The 6,000-nt window shown below is 47.1% G+C and overlaps 1 long non-coding RNA gene across 6 annotated transcripts in view; it reads right to left on the reverse strand.

Annotated features, from left to right (window-relative positions):
* The window catches only part of LOC109276607 (uncharacterized), a 71,562-nt gene extending 65,774 nt beyond the window's left edge, over positions 1-5,788 (reverse strand). For 5 of the 6 annotated variants that reach the window (XR_002084753.2, XR_002084755.2, XR_002084756.2 and 2 more), the window contains exons 1-3: positions 5,495-5,788; positions 4,820-4,927; positions 3,342-3,463 (exon numbers count right to left, since the gene is read on the reverse strand). This is a non-coding gene — a long non-coding RNA (uncharacterized LOC109276607). The remainder of the gene's footprint in view (positions 1-3,341; positions 3,464-4,819; positions 4,928-5,494) is intronic. The other variant, XR_002084752.2, reaches the window with a different exon arrangement.
* Positions 5,789-6,000: the final 212 nt, after the last annotated feature.

Genomic DNA, 6,000 nt, shown 5'->3' on the forward strand with positions numbered 1-6,000 from the left:
CACGCTCTGCCTCTCAAAAATAAACATTAAAAAATCTTTTAAGAATAACTTGGAGTACTCTGATTTGTGCAGCCCACTGACTCTTCCATCTGTTAATAGCTTGGGTCGTGGTCTTATTCTGAGGGGGCCAAACTCAAACCGACTGCCCATCACACGTGAGTTTTTGCCGACAAAAGGGACGGGTCCGTGAAATGCTGGCTGTATGATGCTGAACGTGGTGCCTTTCAAAACCAAGTGGTTCGCTAGATATTTTCTGAAGACGATAATCCTGAGAAATCAGTACCCGTTTCAGCACGTATTTGCTCCCAGTGGCCGGCAAACTCCCCCCAAGTCCTCAAATCAGAATTTGGGGTGCGCTCCCGTTGAAGAGATTTTCCAGGAGGCGTCCCTTCTAATGTATTCTGATTTCAAACGCGTGGCCTGTGATGATCACGGAGTCCGCGGTGAAGCAGCAGAGGAATTTGCCGCAGCCACCCGATGGCCATCTCATTAGGCTCCAGTCCAGTTCTGTTTGTACTTCTCCATCACCTTTATTTGTTTAAGAGGCCTGACAAGGCAAACACTCCTGATGCGATGTTTACATTACAGCTTTCACTGGAGCTTATTAAACTCATCGTTACTTCATATAAGCTGCAGATATGTGGCTGGGGCCAGTTCGTGTTGACAGTACGTAACAGACACCCTGTCACAAGGTAACATGTTTATACACTCCATTGGATGCCTGGTGGATTTTGTCCCTGTAAAACTATCAGAGATAATGAAGCTACTATCAGATAAGTGACTATAATAAATGACTACAATTAGGTCTCTGGTTGATGAGAACACTTGGTGGTCTCTCCAGCTTGACTTAGACAAATCCCAGGCCACAAAAAAAAAAAAAAAGTGGGGGAAGGGGATCAAAAATCCAAGGTAAATGAGATTGATTTAATGGAACACCATTTGATTTCAAAAGGAGCAAGAGTTAGAAGAAATCCAGTTTTCATCTTTGCTCCCTCCCTCCTGACCCTCCTTCCCTTCCCCTTTGTCTATTGCGAAGAAAGAAAGAAAGAAAGAAAGAAAGAAAGAAAGAAGAAGGAGGAGGGAGGAAGGAGGGAAGAAAGAAAGAAAGAAAGAAAGAAAGAAAGAAAGAAAGAAGAAGGAAGGAAGGAAGGAAGGAAGGAAGGAAGGAAGGAAGGAAGAAGGAGGGAAGAAGGAGGGAGGGGGAGGAAAGAAAGAAAGAAAGAAAGAAAGAAAGAAAGAGGAAAGAAGGAAGGAGGGAGGGAGGAAGGGAAGGAAGGAGGAAGGAGGGAGAAAGAAAGAAAGAAAGAAAGAAAGAAAGAAAGAAGAAAGAAGGAAGGAGGGAGGGAGGAAGGGAAGGAAGGAAGAAGGAGGGAGGAAGGAGGGGGGGAGAAAGAAAGAAAGAAAGAAAGAAAGAAAGAAAGAAAGAAAGAAAGAAAAAGAGGAAAGAAGGAAGAAGGAGGGAGGAAGGAGGGAAGAAAGAAAGAAAGAAAGAAAGAAAGAAAGAAAGAAAGAAAGAAAGAAGAAAGAAGGAAGGAAGGAAGGAAGGAAGAGAGAGAGAGAAAGAAAGAGAGGAAGAAAGAAAGAAAGAAGGAAAATTCTGGAATCAGGTTCTTCTGAAGTTCTAAAGCACTCTGCATGCCTCCTCCCCAAATGCCCCAAGGATATCTAGACTGGAAGAAAACACCACTATGCCTCTAAACTTGGGGAAGCTTCTCCAGAAGAAAGAGCCCATCTGGGGCAGTTACTGCACCCAGAAGAAAAACTGGCGAAGAGAATAAATCCCCAAAGGGTCTTGGCATGAACTTCAATATCGCTCTACGGTCAAGGCTCCATCCATCCATCCTTGGGGCGGCTCGCAAGGCGCGACTATAATCACTCCTTTAAAGGGTTTTTGTTACACCAGGCAGGCTCTCATTACATGCCTTCGAAATAATAGCACACAATTTAAGTGCTCTGATGAAAAGGTCTTTAAAAGACATTTATTTTCTTGTACGGAATAGTCATTTCCAGGATGGCTTGTAGGTTTACAGTGAGCTCTATATATAGACGTATAACCTGAGAATGTGCTGGAAGCAGGTGTGTAGGGCCCTTTTAAAGGACTTAGAAGATGACACCAGCCAAGTGGAAACGGATTGGCAGTCAAATGCACTGTGGGCGCTGCACAATTAGTTTTCTTCTGTGACAACAATTTTGTTTACATCGCATCGCGCCCGCTTGCCCCAGAGGTCTCCCGACCGTCCTCTGCCATTCTCCCTTCACGCACCTCCTCCTCCCCACCCCCATTCTCCTACCCCTGCCTCCCTGAATCACAGCCACGTTTTAGAATTTGGCTAGAGGAGAAATGCTTTTCTGAAGCAGTGTGTTTACTCTGGGGGGTTCTATTTTCCTTTGATTTAATATTCCTAATAATAGTTTCAGGGGAGATTACTGTTCATGGTAGAGTGATTCCCCCCAGGAATAAATGCTCCGGGAGGTGGGGATGGGGAGGGGGTGATTGATGGGGCTTTTTGTATATCCCTGTTGCCAGAAGACCTCATAAACTCAGGAAAGCTGTCCAGGCATCAGTCTGTTTACCTTTTCACGACTTTAAAGGTGATTTATTTGACCTTTGAAAACTGGGATCATACTTCTTGCTGAAAACAGTGCACATTTCAGCATAAACGGTGACAGTCAAGATGGTAAGGTCTCCAGTTTGAGGTCCTTTATCACTATTTTTCTCATTCTAATCTGAATGGGAAGCGTCTGCTGGGGTCTCGGTACAAGCATATTTGAGGAACGCTGTCTAAATACATGGAGATAAGTGTGCGTTTATGTACCATACGTACGTACAGTTCTCATAACGATTTTTAACACTAGTTAGAAACGCCCCGGGCATCAGGGAAACAAGAGGTAGCACGCGTAAAGAAAAGCCTTGGGATTCCAGATAGGACCTGAGCTTTCACTGGCTGGTCGTTACCCTAGTCGTATAATTTAGCACCTTGCAAGCGACAACTTTGGAGCCGAACCACCGGCATGGGACGCCCAGCTCTATCACTTAGTATATAATGTTGGCGAAGACACGTGACTTCTCCGCGCCTTGACGCCGTTATCTGTAAAATGGAACAATTACAGTGTCTATACCTCACAAGGTTGCTGTGAAAATTAGAATAAATTGAAGCATGTAGATTGCTTACAATAACGCCTGGCATATGGAAAACAATACGTGTTAGTTACTATGACTCTCTGGAAAGGGGGGTAAATAATTATCCCTACAACAATACATGCAGCAATTAGAAGCCGACAATAGACAGTGCATATCAAGCCCCTCGTACAAGGCGACATGCTCTACAAATGCCACTCACCCCTCGGACGGAAAACAACTCATGAAGATCGTGTAAGTCCCTCGAAGCGGCGCTGCGACTACAGACATTTTCCTAACTTTCTTTTACTCAAACGACAAAGCAATATGGCAGGCTCTTTGTAGCTTCGTTTTACATGCGAAGAGACAGAAGGGGTAAACAATGAATGACTTACTCAAGGTCGCACAGCTCTTCACACGGCTCTTTGCACAGCATGTGCATAGAATGCACATGCAATCTATGTGCATTCTGATTAAAATTGTATAGTATTACAATGTGGGGTATTCGCTGACCAGTAAGGGATGAAACAATAGCTACTGGTTCTTCGGGTTTGGGGGGCCCACTTCCCCAAAGCGACCAGTTTTGCCTTCAGAGGGACCCAACCAGCAGTGGAAACGGTGCATAGAACAGAGTGAACGTCATTAGCAAGGTCAGTCTTTCTCTGAGATTTAACAATCAAGAGAGGAAATGAGGGAAATCGTCCAATGGCACAGACCGGATCGGGGGAACTGCTTTACCAACTGGACTCTTGGTTTTACTTCTAAGGAACATTAGAAAGGACGTTTGGTATCAGTAAGATTTCTATTTTAAAACGTTTTTTATGTCGGGGCTCCTGGGTGGCTCAGTCGGTTGGGCGTCCGACTTCGGCTCAGGTCATGATCTCACGGTTCATGGGTTCGAGCCCCGCATCGGGCTCTGTGCTGACAGCTCAGAGCCTGGAGCCTGCTTCGGATTCTGTGTCTCCCTCTCTCTCTGACCCTCCCCCATTCATGCTCGGTCTCTCTCTGTCTCAAAAATAAGTAAACATTTAAAAAAATTTTTTAAATAAATAAATAAATAAAACGTTTTATGTCTCTTTAGAACCCAATCCGTCAATAGAAGAGTGAGCACTGCAACACGAATCCATTCTGTTAAAATAAAATTGAGTTCATTCCCACTGATGACTTTGCAAGCTTTCCCCACAAGTGGCCAGCAGGAGAGGACGGGGATCCTTGAGTGCAGGGGGGGACATTTACATTGCTACACATTTTGCAAGGCCAGTTCAAGTTGGGGGTACAGTGATTTTTTTAAAGCTCCCGGGAGCCCCACAGGTGCTAAGTGAGGGCTCGGGACACAACCTAGAAAGCCCCATTCAATGGGCAGAGGGCACAAGCTTTCTGAGGAGTCAGGAGACAAGTCCTTGGGACAGCAGAAACAGGCCCTGGAGGTGACATTGGTAACAACAAATGTGCCTGCCCCTAGAAACCAGCTAGAAGGCCGTCTGCTCTGGGAGAAGACCCACCTGTTCCCACACTTCCAGGGCCTCAACAGCAGTAACTGCTCCGTGACCGTGCGCGTCCCCTGTTCCCAACACCCCGCCCTCCTCTGCACCTGTCAGAAACCTGAGCATTGACAGACGCGGCGACCCGGTGCCCATCCCTGACCCTGCACATGCTCGGCTCAAACCCCCACGAACCCAGGAGGACTCTGGAGGTACCCACCATCTTCTCTGACGACAGCCCATAATTTATGAGCCGCTGCATTTCTCTTCAGGACGTGACGACTGCATGTGTTCTAAGGGGAGAGCTGAAGAGCCATTAATCTTCACCCTGGCAGGGAAGAAACTGATGGTAATTTAATTTAACTGGATGGGTGAGGTAGATATACAAGACCACAAGGTAAAAATGACAAGATTATTAACTGCGCCCAACGCTGTCTGTTTAGCAAGCTGCCTCCGTACGTGGAAGAGGGTTGGTTAACGTGGACCAAGGTTCAAGCAAGGTTTACAGAGGGGAGGTTCTGGCAGATGTGGGTAATGGCAAGGCTCCACATTTCCAGGGAGAGCGCAAAGGACTTTTGTGGTTAGAAGAGGAACTTGGGCTCCAACCAGATTAGCAAGCAGGCTAAAGTTTAAAAGGTCAGGGCACACTCAGAAATATTTCTCTCCCACACCCGCAAAAAGGAAACGGTTGAACTTAATCACCAGGGTCCCCCTTCAAGCCCTCCCCTGACCAACCTCTCATTCCAGCTAACTCAATTTTTCCTCCTGTCCAAGTTGTTTTTAGAGGCTGAGCGACAGCACTTTGCCATCAGGGAGCAAGTCTTTCGGCCACCGGCGTCCTGAGTCTCTGGAAGGAGCACCTGCCTCAGGCTCTCCCTGGGAGCTTTCTACTCACCAGCCCACGCCCAGGAGAGAGAGCAGCCAGGAGAGAGATAGGAAGTCGACTTTGTGGCGTCCACCATGGATTCCCTCCGTGGGACACTTCCTAGGGTATCTGTCTCCCCCACATCAACGTCAAGTAAAAGCATTGCCCCCAAGTGCAGACCCCTTTCAGAGAGGAGAGCCTTCACTTTCCCAGCTCCTGGTCTGGCTCAGGACTTGGTGCGCAGAAATGTGACAGCAAGCTTCCGGGTGCTTCTCAGTGTCCCAGCTTTGTGCCTGGATCCCAGGGCTCTCGAGGCCCCGGCCCCTCGCCCCACCTCCAGGTCCAGATTGACCAGGCCAAAGTACAGATCTGCGGAATCACACAGGTTGTCCCAAACAAGGGCAGTGTTTGCACTGAGAAGCCAATAGGTATTCAATGCCTTACGGTTTGCAAAGCATTCATCGAAAATGATGGGCACGCAGCCCTGGATGTGGGCAGAGCGAGTATTCATTCCCCACTTTACAGATGAGAAAACT

Source organism: Panthera pardus, unplaced genomic scaffold (assembly GCF_024362965.1).
Source record: "Panthera pardus isolate Hobbes unplaced genomic scaffold, ASM2436296v1 HiC_scaffold_21, whole genome shotgun sequence".
Lineage (NCBI taxonomy): Eukaryota > Metazoa > Chordata > Mammalia > Carnivora > Felidae > Panthera > Panthera pardus.